We start from the raw sequence: 27509 nt of genomic DNA, 5'->3' as shown, positions 1-27509 counted from the left end.
TCTTTCGCCCACGCTCTCTCTCTCTAACAAATAAATAAAATCTTAAAAAAAAAAAAATTTCCATTATCTTTGTTGTTGGAATTGACATGCATATATTGGTCCCTCTTTTGTAGTATATATCTGATAAAAGTATGCATTAAACCAGTATCAGCTTAAATGTGTTGCTTCACATGTATTTAACAGAATGGCTAGACAGATAAGCAGAGTATGGAGATAATAATTATACAGCCCTTTCTATATCCCAGATACTACACTCAGTGCTCAAATGACAAAGTTTTGATGAGGACACAAAAGGTAACCAGAATGACATTTCTGGAGAAGAGGGAAACCCCCAGAGAAGTAGGGTCCAAGTACAAAATCACAGACGTTATTACAGCAAAAGGGATTCGGAAATTACAGTTTGTTCACTTAAGAACAATCCTTGGGTGTATAACATATGCCAAGAACTGAGAAGCAGGGGCCCGGAGAGGTAGTGTATGATTATCTAAGCCCGGATAGGTAGTGGTACACCTTGCTTTTAGTCGGCGAGTGAAGTTAAAAACATAAAAAAAAAAAAAAAAAAAACCCACACATAAAAAAATGTTGATGACTTTGTGCATTAGTTGATCTCTCTCTCTCCCCCTCTTTATTTTGTTTTCTGTCTCAGTGAGGATATAGCTGGAAATGGTTCTATGACTAGAAACACTCAGAGCAAGAACACTGTTCCTGACAACTTACATTTGATTTATTCAACAAACATCACATACACAGAAGCAGTTTCCTGGCTTCATTGTCTTGACACCATCTCCTCCCTTAGTTTCCAGCAAGGGCTATAATTTCTATACTTAATAGGGTCTCAGGAAGCAGAACTAAGAAAGAAGAGTATAAAAGGTAAGTGTAGAGTGACAGTCTTTGACGTGAAAGATAGTGTAGAAGGCTCGGTGGAAAATCTTAACCAGTGAGACTGCTGGCCACGTAAGGAAATATTCAACCCTGTAAAATTATACTATCTCATTGGTGGCTAAGGGACAAGGTTTCTTCTAATTCAGGGCAATCTTAGTGAATATTTTCATTTCACATTAAAATAAAGGACACGGAAAGTATTTTATTCTATGTCAAATAGGTAAACACAGCAGTGGCAATCATTTAATATAATGGGTTAGCCTAGCACTTAGAATTTTAGTCTTTCAGGTCGAGTTTCACATCTTTAAATTGCAGCTCAATACTAACTGCTCCAGTAAACTGGGATGCTCTTAGACTAAAATTTAAACTAGGATTATGACACATTTAAGAGTTAATTAGCCAAACAAATCCAAACAGAACTAAATACCTAATAAAAAGCAGAAGCTTGTGTTAAGAAATATTTTTCTTACTTCTCCTCTCTGTACGCTATTGTGTTCTACTCACGGATGGGCCAAATCCAGCCTGCCACCTGTTTTCGTACAGCCCACGAGCTAAGAATCATTTTTATCTTTTTAAGTGGCTGAAGAAAAACAAGAATATTTTGTGAAATGTAAAAATTATATACAATTCAAATTTCAGTGTCTATAGTTACGGTTTTATTGGAACATAGACACTCTCATTTGTTTCTGTATCGTCTAGGGCTGCTTTCACACCACAATGGGAGAGCGGAGTAGCTGTGACGGAGACCGTATGGCCCACGACGCCTAAAATATTTACTCCCTTGTCCGTCACAGAAAAAGTTTGCCGACCCCTGTTCAAGCTCACGCGCTGACCCTCCTGGGAAGCGAAAATCCTTGAGAAGATGGCCGCTTGCACCATAGTCTGAGCCCCAGAGACTTCAGCAAAATAACTCTGTGGTCATTTTCTTTAGTACTCTAGTCTTAATTAACAGGTAATAAACATTTCCAAAAAAGTTACAGGACCAGGAGGAAAGCTGCACTCAAAAGTTTTGCAGCTTACAAGAGCAGTAGAGCCGCGCTGGTCCATAGGACTTTGTTAGTGCCAAGCTCGATGGAGACGTGCCACGATTTCAACAAGGAACGTACACGTATAGGAGGCGTGGACAGGATTGGCAAAAATCTGACTTCTCTCAGCTGCTCCGGTGAATTTGCTCCCATATCCTACAGGGTCCCTGGATCATCAGCTGCCTAATGAAAACACAGATTAATTGGATATGTCCTCAGTAAAGACCTGCACTCTGTTCTCCAGGCTGGTTGACTTCACGTAATTCAGCAGGTCATTTTTTTTTTTTTCCTGTTTCTCTCAGAGCCAGGGCTACCATCCATTATAAAGTAGGTACCAAGCCATAGCAGGAATGTAAAATATTTACTTTCATGCAAATGTGGGCGTATATCTGGAAACTTCTCGTTCCAACCTAATGGGTCAGACTTTGAAAATATCTTTCTCGATGTGTTGAAGAATGTTTTCTTCATTTCTGTGGCATGGCGTTACTTACTTTATAGTGATGGTTGTACCCCATTACACTTTAAATATATGTTTATCCCTTTACACACTTTGCTCATCATATGTACTTTAAAAAGTTGACTTTAAATAGAATAAAAAGACACGTATTTTCATTTATGACAATTCCACTCTGTGAGGGAAAGATGATAGTTTGAATCCTTATATTGAAAAATTTAAGCCGTACAATTTGCACTTAGCACACTTATTTAAAGTTACTACTCTTTAAGCAGAAGCTAATATTCTGTACTTAGAATTTAGGTAATTAAGACTTTGACTAGCACTGTAAAATTATTGCATTGCTTTTTAATTTTGGTTTAAAGATTCACTAGACCCTTAAAAATCTGTTAGGTTTACCAGCTTTAAAAACATGGGGTAAAAACTGAAGGCTAAAAAGGATGTTAGCTATCAAACTGCTTGAGTGTTTAAACTCCAGCCAAGTACTTAAATTGTAGAAAAATGGTTCCCAGGTCAACTGATCTCAAGCTGTTCAAACACCTACCAGGCTAATTTTTCCCACCAGTATGCAAAGAGGAAGTTAATAAAAAAAAAAAAAAAAAGGAAGTTTAAGCAACAAGTTTATATTGTACATAGCAAACCTCATATGTATAAAATCCACAGAAGTGTGAGGGCTGCCAAATTCCAATCTCACATATACGTTTAGATTGGATCTAATTTACAAACATAAAACAAGTTTAGCATGCAGACCGGCAAATTAAAATGAGAAAAAAATAGCTTCTTCCTTGTTCACAATGACAGACACAGCACGAGTGACTTGTTCTTGCTGTTATCATTAGAAAGGCTGAGCTTATATCCTTGAATGTTAGTTCAAGTGTTGTCAAACTTATGTAAGTTTTAATGTATGTATGTATGCTTTTTTCATAAAGTTGATTTGATAAGTGGTGCTTTTTTTCATAGCTGGCTTTATAAGATTTTGTTATAAAACAAAAACAAAATCGGCACTTCCTAAATCTTTGTGTTAGAAATACCTCTAAATTAGAATGCATTCATGATATCTTTGCTCGGTTGGTTCTCTCACCCTAAAATGAGAAACTTGTGAGCGCCTGGTGAGTATCTATTCAATATATATGTTAGCTTTGCACTGCCAGCGTCTTTGACTTTGTAGGAGGGTCCTGCTCTCTCTTCCACATTAGAGTCATTTTCTTCATGGGAGAGGAAAAACAATACTGTTTATAATAACTTAGCATTTTCTTTCCAAGTTTATAAAAGCTACAATCTATTCCAGAGCGTGGAGAATTCTTTTCTACTCAACTCAGCCACATTTGTCAATTCTTACTACGTTCTTTCCATGTGCTTAGGGTCCAAAAGAACCTCTCATGAAAATAGTTCCTCCACTTTGAAAGATCTAACAGTTAGCCCTCCTCCTCGTCCATTCTTGCCTCCCTGTCTCCAGCGTAGGAGATGAGAGAAGGTGATCTGTAGTCTTCTGTCACAGAATTTTTGTTGCAGGAAGGTATTGGAAACTTTTATTACTACAGGTTTATTGATTACATTTATTTTTTGCTTAGCTATTTATATGAGATACACAACACCAGATGAAGATAATTAGGGATAAAATAATGCACTATCCTTGTGCAAGTATAGCTGAAAATAAAATAAAAGGTACCAAATTTGTGATCTGTAATAGAACGTGGAATAACTTTCACAAAATCAGTGATGTTTCAAGCAGTAGAATCCTCAACTGCATTTGAACTAATAATGTAGATATAAAGACTGCGTGAGCCATTAATTGCAGCCCTTAGGCACCAAGTCCACTAAGCATATAGTTTTAATTTGTGTGACCTTTAGAACAATAAACAGGTAGATAAGGTAGTAAATTTGCCAGTTTAAATGGATTCAATCAATTCATCGTATTGATTTCCCAATATAACACATATATTAATTGAAACTCAGCATGTGTGTATATGCACTTCTTTACACACATGCATATATAGTATAATATATAATTTTATACATTTTTACAAATTTTACAATTTGAAAACTGTTAGGAAATAATATAAACTTATTTTTTTTCATCATATCTGCTCTGTCAGTAGTAGAGTTACCAGGTTGGTATAGTTTGAAGCATAAGGAGATATTTTTTAAAAGGCTCATTTTCTAAAAATACCAGATTTTTGGACTGAAAGTTAATAGAAGTTGTTGATATTCAAAGATTATATGGTTAGGAGGCATTGTTTTAGCATGTGGTATGAGAAGTTAGAAAACTTGGTTTCTTAATAATTGCTAAATAGTCATTGCAAATTAATTCCCTTGACTGAAGTTACTTTTATAATGCCAGTTCGAAGACAGAGAATTAGACAAAAGAAGTTTTGAAAGGACATTTTATTTCTAAGGTCCAAAAGCATATGGTTTCAACTGACATTTTAAATTGAAAATATCAGTATCAATCAAGAATTTGGTAAAACTAGCCCCAAATAAAATATTAGAATTTTTACCATTTTTTCCTGGAGTTTAGATAATTTGTTTGCTAAGATACATTTTGACCCATACTTATTTAATTTTTAACTATGTTTGCTTCAAGTTAAAGATACTTATTGTCAATAAGTACTTTACAAAAGCATGTGGAAACAGTTTTGAGAACTTAATCAAAATGGATATTATTAAGAAGTTTGTGGCTATATATGGTAATGATGACAAAGAGTTATCAAAGTGTTAGAAAAAGCGAAGATTCTTTACCAGCCATGTCCAAATATTAAAGTTATTAAAAATTGGGTTTTAAAATGTTTTAAGTGATGTAAGTAGAATTCACTTAGTGACAAAATGTTGAGCTGAGAATATATTTTAGTTTACACAATTCTTTTTGAATAGAATTCCAGCTAATGACCTACAATGTGGAGAAATATTCAGTAAGAGAAGAGTAATAAATAGAATGAAAATTGAAAACGGAAATTGAGGACATTGATTCAGTCAGAGATGCGTTCAGTTCTTTTCAATAAATATTGCTTATCTCTAACATGGGGGAAGAGGATAGTAAAGGAAAATCAACTTTTTATTTGTCTCTGAACTGCATTTGATTTGTTAATAGGATATGTATTTTTTATAATTAATAAAAGGTATACACTGTGAGTAATGTGAATGAGTCAAAATTCATAATTTTTTGCACAAGGAGAGAAGCATTTATGTAAAAGGGATATTAACTAAACACTTACCCAGCTTGGGATATCCAAGGATGTTTAATTTGATCCAACAAGAACATTGATGGATACTGTCTTCACAATTACACTAGGCATCCAGGGGTTCTCTTTAGCTTTATCTTTGTCCTGCAGGATGCTACACACAGGCATCCATTCTCCTGGGTCTGCTAAACGCTGTCAAGGGAAGATTCATGTCCTGAGAGTTAATTGTTTCTGCTTCTTGATGCTAAGGTTGCTGGGGATAAATTGATGAGCGTACTTGGTGCAATTGGTGCAAAGATCTAGTCAAGTAAGAACTTGACTTGACTTACAGTGACATAAATGTTTAAAGTGCCTACCCCAGTGAAGTAGTTGCCTGGTAGGGACACATCAAACATGACCTGGGTACTCAAATGGTACTATGCCAAGCAAAACTTGTTTTCATTTCTCTCCAGCACTATTGGGCAGTATCCCTATTGTATCATTAGTGTGCTTCAAAAATGATGTATACCCAATGGTGGAGTGAGCAAGAAAGGGAATATTTTATTGCTTTAAAATTCCAATAAATAAGGTTTTTATTTTTGATACGACATAGCTAGACCACATGTCATGTTAGAATCAAATTCTTTCATATCTAGCCAAAATTATTTTTTTCTTTAAATTTTTTATTGTTATGTTAATCACCATACATTACACCATTAGTTTTTGATGTAGTGTTCCATGATTCATTGTTTGTGCATAACACGCAGTGCTCCACGCAGAACGTGCCCTCTTTGACAGAAGTAAAAATATTAAATGTTTATGCCATGAGTTTTAATTTTGGAGCCACAGACTTTTTTGGAAGGTGAGGTGAATCTATTGGATATCTTTGAGTTTATTCCACCTGGAATTTATTGAAATTCTTTGACATATAAACTAATATTTTTCATGAAATTTGGAGAGTTTTGGGCCATTTCTTCAAACATTATTTCTGTCTTTTTCTCTTTCTCCTGAGACTTCCATTATGTGAATGTTGGTGTGCTACATGGAGTCCCACAGGTGTCTGAGCCAATGTTCCTTTTTGCATTCTTTTTATTTTTTCCTATTCCTCAGACTGGATAACCTCATCTTCAATTAACCTTTTTTCATGTTCATGGATTGTTTATTCCTCCAGCCTAGGTATGCTATTAAGTCCTTCTAGTGAATTTTTATTTTCAATTCTTTTCATCTAAAACTTATGGTCCATTTTTAATAATTTCTATCTTCTTAATGGTATACACTATTTGATGAGACATTGTTTTTAGTTTATTCTATGCACACTGCTTTCTTTAGTTTTGGAAGTATTTATAAGAGCTGATTTAAAGTCTCTGTCTAGTAAGTCAAACATCTGGAATGAAGTTGAGAAACGAGTTTCAGGACAGATTTTGTTGACCATTAAATTTCTTTGTGTGCGGGTTATACTTTCCTATTCATTGGCATGAGTCATATATTTATGTTTAAATGTTTTAGATAAAGTTCCATTTATGAAACTAGATTTCTACCTTCTCCATGCATTTTATTCTAGGTTAGTGTAATGGTCATCCAATGATTGTTGACACATTCCTTTTAATGGCTTGAATGGATGAATCATCTACCTTTTCTAAGAGGTCTGTGTTTTGTTTGGGCATGCCTTCCTGCTCAGGCAGCTTATAAGTCTGTCTAGGTTTTACTTTTGCCTTGTGTAGGGACACAAAGTCACAGAGTTATTGGGGTCCTCTTAGGTCTTTCTTGTGTATGCTTACAGAACTGCACTAAGTGCAACCTTCCAGATCCTGAGGACTATGTCAGGGCTTTACAAAGCCCCCCTGTGGACATATTATCCAGATTTTTCTTTTGAATTTTTAGCAGGATCTTTTTTGCCCCACCTAGTATCACACACTCAGGTAGACTTTATAATCGAAGATAACTTTCAAATAATTAAAGATTTGACTTCACATACTGAAAAAGGGCACATATTATTGAGAAAATGAAACATATTTGTCAGCCCTGTCAACTCTGGGATATATACTAGTAAATCTAAAGATAAAGAAAAAGTCCTTGGGCTCTTAGACAAAAAGAACAAATAATTTATGAGGACCATAGAATTAAACTGGCATCATTCTACAACATAGACAAAGTGATAGACCAATCAGGTCAAGGATAAAAAGGCACTGAAGAAGGAGAAGGAGAAAGAGAGGAGAGTGGGAAGGACAGAAATTTAAGGGGAGTATGACTTAAAGATTTTGTATCCATTCAAGCTGCTCTTTAATTATCAAGGCTATAGGAAAACATTTTCAAGGATGCAAGAATTCAGGAAATGCTGTTCCAAACCGATATCTTAGAAAATATATTATGTGCATATACTATTAACTTCATCTGTAGTCTTTTTCCTGTATTAAGATATAATTGGCATATAATATGCTACTTTTTGGGGTACAGATAATTCTAATCTCATCTTAATAGAGATATCAACCATTTTTGGGAGCTAATCAATATGACATTAAAATTCACATGAAAAATAAACCTGCAAGAACGTCCAATACTAAAACTAAGTTATGAGAGGGAGCCAATCTTATTATATATTAAAATATGCTATGAAAATCCTCTTTAATTAAAATTGCATAATTATGTGGATCTGCTTTGAGTTGACTGACCCCCTCCTTTTTTTTTATTTTTGCCATTTTGAATCTGCTGTCAAGAAAATCAGCTACTTTTTGTTCCACTTCACTTCAGTTATACTTTTTAATTCTAGAATTTCCAATCCAATTTTTTATAGGTTTCCTTTTTCACCCAAGAGTTTCTGTCCAATCATTAATACCATATTTTTCTTTCAATCTCTCAATCTCTGTCCCTGTCTGTCTATCTATCTATGAAAGCCAGTATCTGAAATATCTTGGGGTCAGTTAAAAAGTTTTTTTAAACTACAAGTTAAATTCTCCTGTTATGTAACAAATTTTGATTGTGTACTTAACTTTTTAGAATATATATTGGATAATGCCCCTGGAGAGTGTTGCTTTAACGTTGTTTGTTTCTTGTGACAGAGGTCCAAGTTGGAGTGCATTATAGAAAACCCAGTATTTTTCCAAGCTCGTCTCTTTTGGTGGAATTCTATTTCCAAATTATGTCTCCCTTAATGATTTTGTTGAGGCTTGGATTTTGGCTTTGTTAGGGCCAATCTAGTGTAAATATTACTATAGGTGTGGACTTGATCCCTAATATAGGACCTTTCTTGAGACTCAGATGGTTTCTCCTTTCTGGCTAGGGTTGGAACTCTAATGTTTCCCAGTACTACTTGACTTTTATTATCTGTGTTTGCCCTGTAGCAGCTGTTGTGTCATAATCTTATGTAAGCAGCCAGTAACCGTGCTCTCTGCTTGATCTCCAGCTTCCTGTAGAGATCCAGAATGATCATGGGGCTTGTCCTCCTGAATGTCTCTTTTCTCAGGAATTGCAGTATGCACTGACTGTTGCCCAATGTCTGAAAACAGTTGCCTCATGCATTTTCCTCCCAATTTTATGGTTGTTTACCACACCAGGGTGAATTTAGTTCCAGTTATTTACACATTGCCAGAAGAAGTTCATTGCATGGTTTTTAATTGTTTTATTTACTGTTATTTCATAGGTCTTAGTCCATAAGTGCAATAAGTTACAGCAATTTACGTTTATTACATTTTAACTCCAGTATAGTTAACATACATGTTAGATAGTTTCAGGTGTACATTATAGTGATTCATCAATTCCATACATCACCAGTGCTCATCACACAAGTGCAGTCTTTAATCTCATAACCCTTTTTCACTCATTCCCCCACCCACCTTCCCTCTGTTTAACCATCAGTTTGTTCTCCATAGTTGGGACTCTGTACTCTTTGCCTTCTCTCTCTCTCTCTCTCACTCACTCTTTTTTTTTTTTTTTCTTTGCTCATTTTGTTTTATTTGTTTTATTTCTTAAATTCCACATATGAGTGAAATCATATGGGATTTATTATTTCTCTGGGTGACTTACTTTGCATAGCACTATACTCTCTCCATCTCCATCGATGTAATTGCAAGTGGAAGATTTCATTCTTTTTATAACTGAATAATATTCCATATACACACACACACACCATTTCTTCTTTATCCATTCTTCTCTCAGTGGACACTTGGACTGCTTTCATAATTTGGTTATTGTAAATAATGCCTATAATAAACATAGGAGTGCATATATCTTTTTGAAATAGTGTTTTTTGTACTCTTTGGGTAAATACCCAGTAATGGAATTACTGGATCATATGGTAATTCTATTTTTAATTTTTTGGGGAATCTCTATCCTTTATTTCACAGTGGCTGCACCAATTTGCATTCCCACCAACAGTGCACGAGGGTTCCTTTTTCTCCACAACCTCACCAACTCCTGTTGTTTCTTGTGTTGTTGATTTTAGCCATTCTGACAGGTGGGATGTGATATCTTATTGTAGCTTTGATTTGCATTTCCCCGAGGATGAGTGATGTTGAGCATCTTTTCATGTGTCTGTTGGTCATGTGGATGTCTTCTTTGGAGAAATGTCTGTTCACAACTTCTGCCCATTTTAAATTGGGTTATTTGTTTTTTGGATGTTGAGTTTTATAAGTTCTTTATATATTTTGGATGCTAACCCTTTATCAGAAATGTCATTTGCAAATATCTTCTCCTATTCTATAGATAGATTTTAGTTTTGATTGTTTCCTTTGAAGTGCAGAAACTTTATTATATTGATAAAACACCAATAGTTTAGTTTTGCTTTTATTTTCCTTGCCAGGGAGACCTATTTAGTAAAATGTTGCTATGGCCAATGTCAGAGGTATACTATCTGTGCTCTCCTCTAGAATTTTATGGTTTGAGGTCTCACATTTAGATCCTTAAACCATTTTGAGTCTATTTTTGTGTATGGTGAAAGAAATTGGTCTAGTTTCATTCTTCTGCATATTGCTGTCCAGTTTTCCCAACACCACTTTTGAAGAGATTGTTTTTTTTCCCATTGGATATTCTTTCCTGCTTTGATGAGGATTAATTGACCATGTAACTATGGGCTTACTTCAGGGTTTTCTGTTCTGTTCTATTTTTCCCTGTGTCTATTTTTTTGCATGGGTGTTCCCATGTTGGGTGCATAAATATTTACAATTGTTATATCTTCTTGTTGGATTGTCCCCTTTACTTTCTTATAGTGTCCTTCTTTGTCTCTTTTTACAGACTTTGTTTTAAAGTCTATTTTGTCCAATATAAGTATTGCTACTCTAGCTTTCTCTTGATATCCATTTGCCATGATAAATATTTCTCCATCCCCTCACTTTTAATTTGCAGGTGTCTTTAGGGTCTGGAATGAGTCTCTTGTAGGCAGCATACAGATGGGTCTGATTTGTTTTTAATCAATTCTGTCACCCCTTTGTCTTTTGATTGGAGCATGAGTCCATTTACATTTAAAGTAATTATTGATAGACATGTATTTATTACTACTTTGTTACTTGTTTTGTGGTTATTATTTGTAGTTTTTCTGTGATCCCTTCTTCTTTCTGGCTTTCATAGTTTGTTGGTTTTCTTTAGTGACATTCTTGGATTTACTCTTTATTTCTTGAATATGTATGCTGTGTTTTGACTTGTGGTTACCATTTGGTTTATATATAACATCTTTCACTATAGTAGTCTACATTAAGCTAATGGTCACTTAATTTGAACTCATTCTTGACTCCTCTCCCCTCCATGTTTCAGATATTTGGTCTATTTTACATCCTCTTTTTTTGTGCTTCTCTTGGCTGGTTTTTTACAGATATATTTAATTTTTATTTTTAATTTTTTAAAATTTATTTATTTTGCTTTTGTGCTTCCTACTTTTTCTTACTCTAATTTATGGTTTTTCACTCACAGTGTCCCCCTTAACGTTTTTTTTGTACGGCCTGGTTTAATGGGCATGACTTTTTTTTTTAACTTTTCTTGGGAAATTCTTTATCTCTCCTCTTCTGATTAATAACCTTGCTGGATACAATATTCTTGACTGCAGATTTTTCCTTTTCAGCACTTTGAATACATCATGCCAGTTCCTTGTGTCCTGGAAGTTTCTACTGAAAAATCAGCTGATTGCCTTATGTGGTTCCCTTTGTTTGTAAACAGTCTTCTTTCTCTCTTGTAACCTTTTAAAATTCTTTCTTTATCACTAATTTTTGCCATTTTAATTACTATGTGTCTTGATGTAGACCTCCTTGTGTTGAATTTGTTGGGGGTCTCTATACCTCTTGAATCTGGATCTCTGCTTCCTTCACCAGATTTGGGAAGTTCTCACCTATTATTTCTTCACATACACTCTCTGCCCCCCCTTTCTCTCTCCTCTCCTTCTGAGATTCATATAATATGAATATTATTATGCTCGATGATATTATTGAATTCTCTAAGTCTGTTCTCATTATACAATATTTGTTCATCTCTCAGCTGTCCAGCTTCACTGCTTTCCATGACTGTATCCTCCAGGTCATTGATAAGTTCCTCTGATTTCTGTAGCCTCCCATTTATCCCATCTATTGTATTTTTAATTTCTTTTATTGAGTTGTTCATCTCTGATATGTTATTTTTTTATCTCTTTGTCAAGGGTCTCACTGATGTCCTCCACACTTTTCTGAAATCTAGTGAGTATCTTTATGATCGTGACTTTAAAATTCTCTATCAGGCATCCTGATAGAGGCATGTTATCATGCCTCTATAAGGCATGTTATCATGCCTCTATAAGGCATGTTATTTAATTCTATTTCACTTAGATCTCCTGCTAAATGATTATGTCCTGTTCTTTCATTTGGGACATATTCCTCTGTCTCCTCATTTTGTATACCTCCCTGTGTCTGTTTCTGTGTGTTCCAAAAGTCAGCTAGGTCTTCTGCTCTTAAAAGTTGCAGCTTTTATGAAGAAGAGCTGTGTAGTGCCCTGCAATGCATTGTCCCCTGTTCACCAGAATCTGGCACTTCACAGGAATCTCCTATGTGTGTTGCTGGCATCCTGTTGTTGTGTCTGGGTCACTTTTCCTTTCAGTCCAGAGGTCTGCTCCTACTTGCCTGTTGGGCTGTGCTAGCTCTCTTTGGTGATAGCGAGATCCAGGCAGCCTGAGTATGAAGGGGTGTGACTGCCAGAAGGCTGGAAGCGTAGCAGCCATGTTAGCAAAATTTGTGATAAACAGCTAGTCCCAGGCCAGTTCTGAACCCCCTGAAGCGTGGTGGCTGCCAAGGGCCAGGTGCACAGGCTTTGTGGCTTGGTGGAGTATACACTTCGTTAACAAAACTTGAACTGAGCCCCAAACAGAGGCCAGCAAGCTTGGAGTAGGCAAGTCCTCAGGAGAACTGATGGGCAGGCTGCACTGCAAGGAGGTTAGGTAACAAGTGTCTTTGCAGTACAACCTCCTGCAGGAGGGAAAATAGCACCTGCCAGCTCCTTCATATCTGGAGAAGTCACCACCCAACAGCTCTGAAATCCTTGAAACAGGTCCCTCCCATTTGCCCTGGGTGTTGAACAAACTGTTGTTACTTTGTTGCCTGTCTGAAGGCTGTTGTCTCTATAAAGGCAAGAACCCACCTATCACTCACCCTCCCTGCTGGCCCAGTGCTGAATCAGCTGACTTTTCCAGCTCCAGGCTCCAAGTCCACTGGTTATACAAGCTTAGGGAATTGAGCTTCTCTGGCTTTCAAGGCCAGATGTTACAGGGCTTCATTTTCCTCCTGTGGGCACCCTGGTGCTTCTCCTTCTCCATGCCTGCAATTTCCTCCCTCCTGTGGCAACTCTGGACCACTGTTTCTGCCCTTCCTAACCTCTGTAAGATGGCTTCTTCTTCACATGTGGTTGTGCAGTTTGCTCTGCAAGTCTTTGGATCACTCTCCAGTTTATTTATTTGGATGTGAATGATAACTTGTAAATACCTTGTTGTAAATTTGGAATGGGGTGAGCTAAGAGTTCTACTCTGCCACCTTTTCCCATCCACAATGTATGTTTTTGATGCAGTAAGATCCTTGCCTTCTTGGAATTAAATAGATTAGCTAAGTTGCATCTCTCCTTTTATATACAATTTCAAGTATTTTGATACCTTATCTGGTATTTTATGTTATAATCACAGGTGAAACTAATGTCTAGATTAATATTTTGTGATAACATTTTGTGTGTGTCAGACAAATGCTAACTTCAAGAAGGAATTGCACGGCTTTTTATATATTCTTATATATTGAGACCATTTAGATAGTAAAGTTATTATCTTTAATTTAAATACTATAGATTTTTGGTGGTCCCTGGGTGGCTCAGTTGGTTAAGCATCTGCCTTCGACTCAGGGCATGATCCTGGGGTCCTGGGATGGAGCCCTGTGTCTGGCTCCCTGCTCAGTGGGGAGTCAGCTTCTCCCTCTCTCTGCCCCTCCTCCCCCAACTTGTGCTATCTCTCTCTCTCACTCGCTCACTCTTTCTCTCAGATAAATAAAATATTGAAAAAGAAATAAATATTAGATAGATTTTTGCATGCTATATTAGACCTAGTATCTCATTTCAGGCATACATGTTCATAATTCTTTACTATTAAAAATGCTATTGTAAAAATAATTCCATTGTGTTTTCTAAATACAAGAATTAATTTAGGGTACATAATTGGGTTCAGACTTTGTATATTGTAGGAAGCAAACATATTTCTCCAAAGTGGTTGTACTTACTTACATTTCTGCCAGTAAGATATGAACCTATCTCCTTATTTATATCCTCATCCATACTTGTTATAGTAAGTCTTTTGATTTGATAAATTTGATGGATGGATGGGAAATATTTTGTTTTGAATTCTGTAATTTTAAATTTCATGAATTAAAATCAGGCTCTTTTTATATTATCATTTTTCATTTTTTATTCCAAACCTTTATACATTTTTCTGTTTGGTATTTGGAATGTTTCTCATCAATTCATAGGAATTCTTTTTAAAATCTATGTGCCAATCCAATGTCAAATTTTTCCATTGCAAGTATCTTTTACTAGTTTGTAGCTGGTTTTTAACTTCATTGTCCCTTTTATTGAAATGTTTTCATTTTGTTGTAGTCCTTTTATTATCATTTATCACTTTACCATTTTTGCCTTTTCTAAGAAAACCTTTCTTATTCAAATGTCATATAGATATTTATTTCTATTTTGTGTACAGAAATCTTAGCTTTCTCATTAGTTGTAATAATTTTCTACCTTCATTCTTGGATTCTCCAGCTAAATCACCATTTTCAATGTTTATATCTCTTTTTCTTCATCTAGTTAAATTGGCTCCTTTCTCCAAAAAAATGTAAAATGAGAGTGGAGGCAAAGATTATTGTTATGTTCATGTTTTTAATTTTAATAGGAATACTACCAATGCTTTCTCATTAAGGATGAGGTTGATATTTGGGATCATGGTGTACAAAGAAAATATTAATTTTTACTTTTAGGGGCGACTGGGTGGCTCTGTCATTAAGCATCTGCCTGCAGCTCATATCATGATCCCAGATTCCTGGGATCTAGCCCACATCGGCTTCCTGCATGGCAGGAAGACTGCTTCTCCCTCTCCCACTCCCCCTGCTTGTGTTCCTGCTCTCGCTCTCTCTGTCAAATAAATAAATAAAATCTTTAAAAAAAATTAAAAAAAATTACTTTTAAAATCTTGAAATTATACAAGGTGTATTTTTACATATGTGAAGGTAATTGTATCAGTAACTCATAACTAGTTTTTGAGCACTTACTCTCAAATTTGTTCTAAATCCTGGGGATAGAGTAATGGTTAAAATAGTCAGAGTCCCTGCTCTACACATCTAGCATTTCAGTAAAGAAGACAGATAATGAACAAGTAATAAAAATATAAATAATTTAGGGTTAGGTAGCAGTTACTGTTAGGTAGAAAAATAAACAGAATAAGGGGTTCTAGAAAGGTACTAAATACCTCTTAAAAAGGGTGGTCCATTAAGGCCTCTTGCAGAGGGGACATATAAATGAACACCAAAATGGCCTGGGATGGGGAAAGCCTTCAAATGTATGGAGAGAAGGGTGTGTTCTAAACAAAGGTAACAAGTGCTTTATGTACAAATATGATTACCTATTTTAACACATTTCCTAATTTTGAATTACATTTGAATTTCTAGATTAAGGTCCACATAATCACAACATGTACATTTTTTTTTTCCCCTGGAAACTATTTTTTATTCTTCTTCTCTGGGGCCACTGCTTTGGTGCAGATATTCTTCATCTAGACTATTCAGTTTGTTTTCATCTAGATTCTTCTGGCCAGTTTTAACTGCTTCCTGTCAGGCCTCTTGTTTTCTATTCTTTTCTCTGTTTTCCATCTTCAATCAAATTAGGATTGTCTTTCTAAAATGCAAACATTTTTTTTTGCACATCTACTGAAACAACTTCCTACAGTTTCCCTTTGCCTCCAGAATGAAACTCCAATGCACCAATCAAAGCATTTAGAACTCTAATGTGCCATTTTAGACACAACTCTTGACCCGCCCTCGTTGTAGCATCGTCTCTTTTACACACAGTTTTCCAGCCACCCTACATTTCTGTAAATAGAACATGCATTGAGACCCATGGGTAATATGCTAATTCTTGTAATAAAATAATTAATGACACATAGAACTTCCCTTCCAGAAACTGGCAATATGGAAACTCAGATCATACAATAAATAATTTCTACATAATCAAACCAGTATGTATATAAAATTATTCCATACATGATTCAGTAAATTCTGTATTATCAAAAGAAAAACAAATTATGCTCAAAGATGTCTTAGTGATGTATATGGATTTTATTTTTTAAATTTTATTTTTATTAAAGTATTATTGACATAAATATCCTGTTAATTTATAGATGTACATCATAGTGATTCACTATTTTTATAGATTACTAAATGATCTTCACAATAACTCTTATTACTACTTGTTACCATGCATATTTGATGTGTAACATCATGCCATTTTAAAGTATACAGTGTATTACTTTGGTATATTTGTATATTATAATACTGCTATAGCAACAATCATTTTTATCACATATATCACATATACTACACTATTATTTTCTATATTCATCATATTGTGCATTAAGGCTCTGCTGGCTTATTTACTCATTACAAGTTTGTACCTTTAAACACCATCACTTTTTTTATTTTATTTTTTTATTTTTTTAAAGATTTTATTTATTTATTTATTTATTTGAGAGAGAGAGAATGAGAGAGAGAGAGAGCATGAGAGGGGGGAGGGTCAGAGGGAGAAGCAGACTCCCCACTGAGCAGGGAGCCCGATGACCTGAGCCGAAGGCAATCGCCCAACCAACTGAGCCACCCAGGCACCCCCATCACTTTTTTTTTTAAATTTTTTTATTGTTATGTTAATCACCATATATTACATCATTAGTTTTTGATGCAGTGTTCCATGATTCATTGTTTGTTCATAACACCCAGTGCTCCATGCAGAACGTGCCCTCTTTAATACCCATCACCAGGCTAACCCATCCCCCTGCCCCCCTCCCCTCTAGAACCCTCAGTTTGTTTTTCAGAGTCCATCATCTCTCATGGTTCGTCTCCCCCTCTGACATACTCCCCTTTTCATCACTTTTTTTTAAATGAGGTATAATTGACACACAATGTTACATTTGTTTCAGGTGTACAACATAGTGATTCAACAAGTCTATATATTACGCTATGCTCACAAGTGTAGCTACCATCCTACAAATGCTATTATCCTACAAATGCTATTACAATATTGTTGACCATATTCCCTATGCTGTGTCCTTAATTCCCCTGACTTAGTCATTCCATAAGCACAAGCCTGTAGCTCCCATTCCCTTTCGCCCATTTTGCCCATCTCCCCACCCCTACAACTCTGGCAACCATCAGATCGCTGTGTTTATGACTATTTCTACTTTTTGTTTATTTTGTTTGTTAATTCATTTTGTTTTTTTAAATTCCATGTATAACTGAAATCATATGGTATTTGCCTTTCTCTGTCTGACTTCACTTAGCATAATAACTTCTAGGTCCATCCATGTTGTCCCAATGGCAAGATCTCATTCTTTTTAATGTCTGAGTAATATTCCCTTGTATATATACCACATCTTTTCTATCCATTTCTCTATCAATGGAAATTTAGGTATTTTGGCTGTTGTAAATAATGCTGCAATAAACAGGGGTGCATAATATATTTGAATTAGTGTTTTCATTTTCTTTGTATCAATATCCACTAGAATTATTGGATCATCTGATAATTTTTAATTTTTTATAGAAATTTGATACTGTTTCTCACAGTGGCTACACCAATTTACATTCTCACTAACAGTGTGCAAGTGTTCCTTTTTCTCCATATCCATGTTAACACTTGTTATTTTCTTTTTTATTATTCTAGCTATTCTGACAGGTGTAAGCTGATACTTCACTGTGGTTTTGATTTGCATTTCCATGATGATGAGTGATGTTAACCATCTTTACCTGTGTCATTTGGCCATTTCTGCTTCTGTGGAAAATATCTATTCAGGTCTTCTTCCCATTTTTAATTGTATTCTTTTCTTTGTATTGAGTTGCATAAGTTCTTTATGTGTTTCAGATATTAACTCCTTATTAAATATATCATTTGAGAATACCTTCTCCCATTCAGTAGGTTCCCTTTTTGTTTGTCAATGGTTTCTTTTGCTGTGCATATGCTTTTTAGCTTGATATAAACACCATCACCCTTATCCCCACCCTCCATCCCATTATAACCACTATTTTACTGTTTTTTGTTTTTTTACAAGTTTAACTTTTTTAGATTCTACATATAAGTAATATTGTACTTTTTCTTTCTCTATCTAACTTATCTCATTCAGCATAATGTGCTCAAGGTCCATCCATGCTGTCACAAATGGGAAGATATCTTCCTTTCTTATGGATGAAAAATATTCTATTATATTATGTACCACATTTTTAATACACTCATTAGTTGATGGACATTTGAGTCATTTCCATATCTCAGCTCTTTTTACTAATGCTGTGATGAACATGGGAGAGCATATACCTCCTCAAAATCCTGTCTTCATTTCCTTTGGGTATATAGCCAGAACTGGAATTGCTAGATCATATGGTGGGTCAATTTTTAATTTTTTTAGGGAACTCCATATTGTGTTCCATAGTTGTGGAACCATTTACATTCCCCCCAGTGATATATACGGGTCCTCTTTTCATCACATCCTCATCAGTAATGTTCTTCTCTTCTTGTGGTGGCGATTCTAACAGGTATCAGGTGATACCTCATTGTGGTTTTGATTTGTATTTCCCTGACAGTTAATGATGTTGAACCTCTTTTCATGTGTCAGCCATTTTGATGTCCTCTTTGGAGAAATGTCTACTTAATTCTTGCCATTTTTTTCTTTAAATTTTTTATTGTTATGTTAATCACCATACATTACATCATTAGTTTTTGATGTAGTGTTCCATCATTCATTGTTTGTGCATAATACCCAGTGCTCCATGCAGAATGTGCCCTCTTTAATACCCATCACCAGGATAACCCATCCCCCCACCCCCTCCCTCTAGAACCCTCAGTTTGTTTTTCAGAGTCCACAGTCTCTCATGGTTCGTTTCCCCCTCCGACTTTCCCCACTTCATTCTTCCCCTCCTGCTATCTTCTTCTTTTTTTTTTTTCTTGACATATATTGCATTATTTGTTTCAGAGGTACAGATCTGTGATTCAACAGTCTTGTACAATTCACAGCACTCACCATAGCACATACCCTCCCCAATGTCTATCACCCAGCCACCCCATCCCTCCCACCCCACCCACACTCCAGCAACCCTCAGTTTGTTTCCTGAGATTAAGAATTCCTCATAGCAGTGAGGTCATATGATACATGTCTTTTTCTGATTGACCTTTTTCACTCAGCAAAATACCCTCCAGTTCCATCCACGTCATTGCAAATGGCAAGATTTCATTCATTTTGATGGCTGCAGAATATTCCATTGTATATATATACCATGTCTTCTTTATCCATTCATCTGTCGATGGACATCTTGGCTCTTTCCACAGTTTGGCTATTGTGGACATTGCTGCTATAAACATCAGGGTGCACGTACCCTTTCGGATCCCCACATTTGTATCTTTGTGTTAATACCCAGTAGTACAATTGCTGGATCGTATGGTAGCTCTATTTTCAACTTTTTGAGGAACCTCCATACTGTTTTCCAGAGTGGCTGCACCAGCTTGCATTCCCACCAACAGTGTAGGAGGGTTCCCTTTCTCTGCATCCTCGCCAACATCTGTCATTTCCTGACCTGTTAATTTTAGCTATTCTGACTGGTGTGAGGTGGTATCTCATTGAGGTTTTGATTTGGATTTCCCTGATGCCGAGTGATGTTGAGCACTTTTTCATGTTTCTGTGGGCAATTTGGATGTCTTCTTTGGAAGAATGTCTGTTCATGTCTTCTGCCCATTTCTTGATTGGATCATTTGTTCTTTGGGTGTTGAGTTTGATGAGTTCTTTATAGATTTTGGATACTAGCCCTTTATCTGATATGTCATTTGCAAATATCGTCTCCCACTCTGTCGGTTGTCTTTTGGTTTTGTTGACTGTTTATTTTGCTGTGCAAAAGCTTTTTATCTTGACGAAGTCCCAATAGTTCATTTTTGCCCTTGCTTCCCTTGCCTTTGGCAATGTTTCTAGGAAGAAGTTCCTGCGGCTGAGGTCAAAGAGGTTGCTGCCTTTATTCTCCTTTAGGATTTTGATGGACTCCTGTCTCACGCTTAGGTCTTTCAACCATTTGGAGTCTATTTTTGTGTTGGTGTAAGGAAATGGTCCAGTTTCATTCTTCTGCATGTGGCTGTCCAATTATCCCAACACCATTTGTTGAAGAGACTGTCTTTTTTCCATTGGACATTCTTTCCTGCTTTGTCAAAGATGAGTTGACCATAGAGTTGAGGGTCCATTTCTGGGCTCTCGATTCTGTTCCATTGATCTATGTGTCTGTTTTTGTGCCAGTACCATACTGTCTTGATGATGACAGCTCTGTAATAGAGCTGGACGTCCGGAATTGTGATGCCGCCTGCTTTGCTTTTATTTTTCAACATTCCTCTGGCTATTCGGGGTCTTTTCTGGTTCCATACAAATTTTAGGATTATTTGTTCCATTTCTTTGAAAAAAGTGGATGGTATTTTGATGGGGATTGCATTGAATGTGTAGATTGCTCTAGGTAGCATTGACATCTTCACAATGTTGGTTCTCCCAATCCATGAGCATGGAACATTTTTCCATTTCTTTGTGTCTTCCTCAATTTCTTTCATGAGTATTTTATAGTTTTCTGAGGACAGATCCTTTGCCTCTTTGGTTAAATTTATTCCTAGGTATCTTACGGTTTTGGGTGCAATTGTAAATGGGATCGACTCCTTGATTTGTCTCTCTTCTGTTTTGTTGTTGGTGTATAGGAATGCCACTGATTTCTGTGCATTGATTTTATATCCTGCCACATTATTGAATTCCTGTATGAGTTCTAGCAGTTTTGGGGTGGAGTTTTTTGGCTTTTCCACATAAAGTATCATATCATCTGCAAAGAGTGAGAGTTTGACTTCTTTGCCGATTTGGATGCCATTGATTTCTTTTTGTTGTCTGATTGGTGTTGCTAGGACTTCTAATACTATGTTGAATAGCAATGGTGAGAGTGGACATCCCTGCCGCGTTCCTGACCTTAGGGAGAAAGCTCTCAGTTTTTCTCCATTGAGAATGATATTCACTGTGGGTTTTTCATAGATGGCTTTTATGATATTGAGGTATGTACCCTCTATCCCTATACTCTGAAGAGTTTTGATCAAGAAAGGATGCTGTACTTTGTCAAATGCTTTCTCTGCATCTATTGAGAGGATCCTATGGTTCTTGTTCTTTCTTTTGTTAATGTATTGCATTGATTTGTGGATGTTGAACCAACCTTGCAGCCTAGGAATAAATCCCACTTGGTTGTGGTGAATAATCCTTTTAATATACTGTTGGATCCTATTGGCTAGTATTTTGGTGAGAATTTTTGCATCCATATTCATCAAGGATATTGGTCTGTAATTCTTTTTGATGGGGTCTTTGGTTTGGGTATCAAGGTAATGGTGGGCTCATGAAACGAGTTTGGAAGTTTTCCTTCGAATTCTATTTTTTGAACAGTTTCAGAATAGGTATTAATTCTTCTTTAAATGTTTGGTAGAATTCCCCTGGGAAGCCATCTGGCCCTGCGCTTTTGTTTCTTGGGAGATTTTTAATGACTGCTTCAATTTCCTTAGTGGTTATAGGTCTGTTCAGGTTTTCTATTTCTTCCTGGTTCAGTTTTGTTAGTTGTTACATCTCTATGAATGCATCCATTTCTTTCAGATTATCTAATTTGCTGGCATAGAGTTGCTCATAATATGTTCTTATAATTGTTTGTATTTCTTTGGTGTTGGTTGTGATCTCTCCTCTTTCATTCATGATTTGGTTGATTTGGGTCATTTCTCTTTTTCTTTTTGATAAGTCTGGCCAGGGGTTTATCAATCTTGTTAATTCTTTCAAAGAACCAGCTCCTAGTTTCATTGATCTGTTCTACTGTTCTTTTGGTTTCTATTTCATTGGTTTCTGCTCTGATCTTTATTATTTCTCTTCTCCTGCCAGGTTTAGGCTTTATTTGCTGTTTTTTTCTCTAGCTCCTTTAGGAATAGGGTTAGGTTGTGTATTTGAGACCTTTCTTTTTCTTGAGAAAGGCTTGTATTGCTATATACTTTCATATTTGTACTGCCCTTGCTGCATCCCTAAAATTTTGAACAGTTGTGTTTTCATTTTCATTTGTGTCCATGAATTTTTTAAATTCTTCTTTAATTTCCTGGTTGACCCATTCATTCTTTAGTAGGAGGCTCTTTAGCTTCCATGTGTTTGAGTTCTTTCTGACTTTCCTCTTGTGATTGAGTTCTGGTTTCAAAGTATTGTGGTCCAAAAATATGCAAGGAATAATCCCAATCTTTTGGCACTGGTTGAGACCTGGTTAGTGATCTAGGATGTGATCTATTCTGGAAAATGTTCCATGGGCACTAGAGAAGAATGTGTATTCTGTTGCTCTGGGATAGAATGTTCTGAATATGTCTGTGAAGTCCATTTGGTCCAGTGTGTCATTTAAAATCTTTATTTCCTTGTTGATCTTTTGCTTACATGATCTGTCCATTTCAGAGGGGGGTGTTAAAGTCCCTCACTATTATTGTATTGTTGTCAGTGTGTTTCTTTGCTTTTGTTATTCATTACCTTATATAATTGGCTGCTCCCATGTTAGGGGCATAGATATTTACAATTGTTAGATCTTCTTGTTGGATAGACCCTTTAAGTAGGATATAGTGTCCTTCTTCATCTCTTATTACAGTCTTTGGTTTAAAATCTAATTTGTCTGTATAAGGATTACCACCTCAGCTTTCTTTTGGTGTCCATTATCATGGTAAATGATTTTCAACCCCCTCACTTTCAATCTGGGGGTGTCTTTGGGTCTAAAATGAGTCTCTTGCAGACAGCATATCAATGGGTCTTGTTTTTTAATCCAATCTGATAGCCTGTGTCTTTTGATTGGGACATTTAACCCATTTACATTCAGGGTAACTATTGAAAGATATGAATTTGGTGCCATTGTATTGCCTGTAAGGTGACTGTTACTGTATATTGTCTGTGTTCCTTTCTGGTCTATGCTGCTTTTAGGTTCTCTCTTTGCTTAGAGGACCCCTTTCAATATCTTTTGTAGGGCTGATTTCGTGTTTGCAAAGTCCTTTAGTTTTTGTTTGTCCTGGAAGCTTTTGATCTCTCCTTCTATTTTCAATGGCAGCCTAGCTGGATATAGTATTCTTGGCTGCATATTTTTTCTCGTTTAGTGCTCTGAAGATATCATGCCAGTCCTTTCTGGCCTGCCAGGTCTCTGTGGATAGGTCTGTTGCCAATCTAATGTTTCTACTATTATAGGTTACAGAACTCTTGTCCCGAGCTGCTTTCAGGAATTTTTCTTTTTCTCTGACACTCATAAGTTTTACTATTAGATGTTGGGGTGTTGACCTCTTTTTATTGATTTTGGGAGGGGTTCTCTGTGCATCCTGGATTTTGATGTCTGTTTCCTTCCCCACATTAGGGAAGTTCTCTGTTATAATTTGCTCCACTATACCTTCTGCCCCTCTGTCTCTTTCTTCTTCTGGGATCCCAATTATTCTAATGTTGTTTCGTCTTATGGTATCGATTATCTCTCGAATTCTGCCCTCATGATCCAGTAGTTGTTTATCTCTCTTTTTCTCAGCTTCTTTATTTTCCATCATTTGGTCTTCTATATTGCTAATTCTCTCTTGTGCCTCCTTTATCCTAGCAGTAGTGCCCCCATTTTTTATTGCACCTCATGAATAGCCTTTTTGATTTTGACTTGGTTTGATTTTAGTTCTTTCATTTCTCCAGAAAGGGTTTCTCTAATAACTTCCATGCTTTTTTCAAGCCCAGCTAGTATCTTTAAAATCATGATTCTGAACTCTAGGTCCAACATCATACTAATGTCCATATTGAGTAGGTACTACCTCTTGTTCTTTTTGTTGAGGTGATTTTTTTCCATCTTGTCATTTTGTCTAGAGGGGAATAGATGAATGAGAGAACAAAATGCTAACAGGGTAAAAACGTCCCCAGAAAATATACTCTAAACAAATTAGAAAAGACCTGAAACCAGGAGAAAAGAAAGGAAAAGAAAGAAAAAAGAAAGAGGAAAAAAAAAAAGAAAAAGATAAAACAAACAAAAACAGAACAAAACAAAACAAAAAAACCAGAATATGATCAAATATGATCCAGCTGGTGCATAGATCAGTGCCACACACTAGATTTTGGGTGTATTTTGGTCTGTTAGAAGAAAGTGCCTCCCAAAATTATAAGGAAAGAAAGACTTATATATGTACAAAATAAGGGTTGATACGATGAAGGCATGGAATATGACTGTAAAGATGAAAATTATAAAAAATTTTATAAAAGGAATTGATAAGTTGTTTGAAAAAAGAAAGAAGAGGATTTAAAAAAAAAGAAAGTAAAAGGGGAGAGAATGTGATCAGGCAGGAGACTAGAACAAAGGCATACACTGGAGATTTAGGGTATATTTTGATCTGTTAGAAGAAACTGTATTTCAAATTTTAAAGAGAGAAAAACATATATATATGCCAAAAATAAGGGTAACTACTATGAAGGGATAGAATATGACTCTAAAAATGAAAAATAAAAATGTTTTTTCAAAAAAGGAATTGATAAGATGTTGGTTGAAGAAGGGAAAAAGAAAAATTCAAAAAAAAAAAGACAGTTAAAAAAATTAACTTTGAAAGACTAAAGAATCATGGTAAAAAAGCCATGAATTCTATGTGCAGTATTCCCCTAGCGCTGGAGTTCTCCCATTCTTATTGATCGGTAAACTTGGTCTTGGCTGGCTGTTCTTACTGATCTTCTGGGGGAGGGGCCTGTTGCCGTGGTTCCCAAATGTCCTTGCCAGAGGTGGAATTGCCCTGCCCTTGCCGGTCCCGGGTAAGTAATTTGCTCAGGTTTGCACTCAGGAGCTTTTGTTCCCTGCAAGCTTTCTGTACAGCTTTGGAGGATGAAAGTGAAAATGGTGGCCTCCCAATCTCTGCCCCCGAGGAGCTGAGAACTCGGCCCCGCTCCTCAGTGCGCCCCCAGAGAAAAGCAATCAATCACTCCCATCTCCCCAGACTCCGGCCACACTCTGTGCTCACCCGGCCTGTGACCGAGCATTTCTATCTCTGGCACCCGACCCCGTGTGGAGTCTCCAAACCCAGCAGATCCCTGCGGTGCATTCCCGCGCCGCTCCTCCCGGGGGAGGAAGTGGAATCTCCCCGGCTCTGCCGCTTATTGGGTCCCTGCTGGAGGAGCAGTGGCCTAACTGTTCCATGGATCGTGGTTTATGGCAACCCCAAGCTGAGAGCCCAATCCTCAGCTCCGTCTTTGCAGCCGGCTTCCCCGCTCTGGTACCTGGGAGCTCTGCCGCACTCAGGCACTCCTGTCTTTCTGTGACCACGAGGGTCCTGAGACTACACTGTCCCACGAGGATTCCACCCCCCACTTAGCCACTGGAACGACATCCCTCAGCTAAGCCGACTTCTAAAAGTTCCAATTTTGTGCCCTGCGGTTCTATCACTTGCCAGAAGCGGTCGATGGAGGCCCCCTCCCCTGCCGTCTATCCTCCCGAATATCGCCTCAGATTCACTTCTCTGCACGTCCTACTTTCCAGTAAGTGGTCGCTTTTCTGTTCAGAGTTGTTGCTACTGTCTTCTTCGATCTCCTGTTGAGTTCATAGGTGTTCAGAATGGTTTGATCCCTATTCAGCTGAATTCCTGAGACCAGACAAAATCCACATCTCCTACTCCTCCGCCATCTTGCTCTGCCCTCCTAATTCTTGCCATTTTTTAATCAGATTATTTTTGTTGTTATGGAGTTGACTGAATTCTTTATGCGCTTTGGATATTAACACCTTATGATTTGCAAAAATTGTCTCCCACTATGTAGGTTGTTTTTTTCATTTCCTTAATGGTTTATTCTGCTGTGTAGAAGCTTTTGAGTTTGATAAATTTTTATTTAAATTTTTTTCTTTCATTGTTGTTGCTTTTGGCATTATGTCCAAAACTTAATGATAGGACAAATATTGATGGTCTTCTTCCCTACATTTTCTTCTAGCAGTTCTGTGGTATCAGGCCTTATACTTAGGGCTTTGATATTTTTTGTGTCAATTTTTTTGAGTGGTGTGAGATAAGGATCCATTTTCATTGTTCTGTATGTGTTTCTTCAGTTGTCTCCGCACCATTTGTTGGAGAGACCATCATTTCCCGTTTGGGTATTCTTGGATCCTTTGCTGAATATTAGTTGACCATATATGCCAGGGTTTAATATTGGGCTCTTTCTCCTGTTCCATTGGTCCATGCATCTGTTTTTGTGCCAGTACAATACGATTTTTATTACTGTGGCTTTGTAGTATAATTTGAAATCCAGAAGCATGATAGTTCCAGCTTTGTCCTTTTTTTTTTTTTTTCCTCAACATTGCTTTGATTATTCCAGGTATTTTGTAGTTGCAGACAAATTTTAGGAATGTTCCTTTATTTATGTAAAGAATGCTTTTGGTATATTGGTGGGGATTGCGTTGAATCTTTAGAGGGCTTTTGATGGATTTTACTTTTTTGAATGTGGTTAAATAATCTTTGTATGCTTGCTAAGTCTCAGTTAAAAAAAAAAATCCATTAATGAAAAAGTTACTTTATACCTAAAGCAAGTGGAAATTTTTAAAAAAGATTTATTTATTTATTAGAGAGTGAGTGAGTGGGCGGAGTGGCAGAGGAAGAGAATATTTCAAGCAGACTCCCCATTAAGTGTGCAACACATTGTGTTGCTTGATCCTATAGTCCATGAGATCATGACCTGAGCTGAAACCAAGAGTCAGACACTCAACTGATTGAGCCACCCAGATTCCCCCTAAAGCAAGTGCAAATTTAATGACATTTTATTAAAAACGTATTTTTTAAAAAAATTTTAGGTACAAGTGTGAGGACTTTAAAATACATGAGATATTTTTTCTTAAATTATGGGCACACCTATATTTTCTATACTTAGATTATTGTCTTTAATTTCAGATTAAAAAAATTATGAACCATGAGAGACTATGGACTCTGATAAACAAACTGAGGGTTCTAGAAGGGAGGGGGATGGAGGGATGGGTTAGCCTGGTGATGGGTATTAAAGACGGCACGTTCTGCATGGAGCACTGGGTGTTATACGCAAACAATGAATCATGGAACACTACATCAAAAACTAATGATGTAATGTATGGTGATTAACATAACATAATAAAATAAAATTTTAAAAAAATTAGTAACAACTCTGTACTTGTGTACATACAAGTAAGTTCATCAGTTTAAAGGACACCACTGGGAGATCAAGCTAATGAACAACAAATAAGCAAAAATTATTAAGAGTTACGA

The sequence above is a fragment of the Zalophus californianus genome, chromosome 5 (genome assembly GCF_009762305.2).
Source record: "Zalophus californianus isolate mZalCal1 chromosome 5, mZalCal1.pri.v2, whole genome shotgun sequence".
Classification (NCBI taxonomy): Eukaryota; Metazoa; Chordata; class Mammalia; order Carnivora; family Otariidae; genus Zalophus; species Zalophus californianus.
This window is presented reverse-complemented; position numbering follows the sequence as displayed.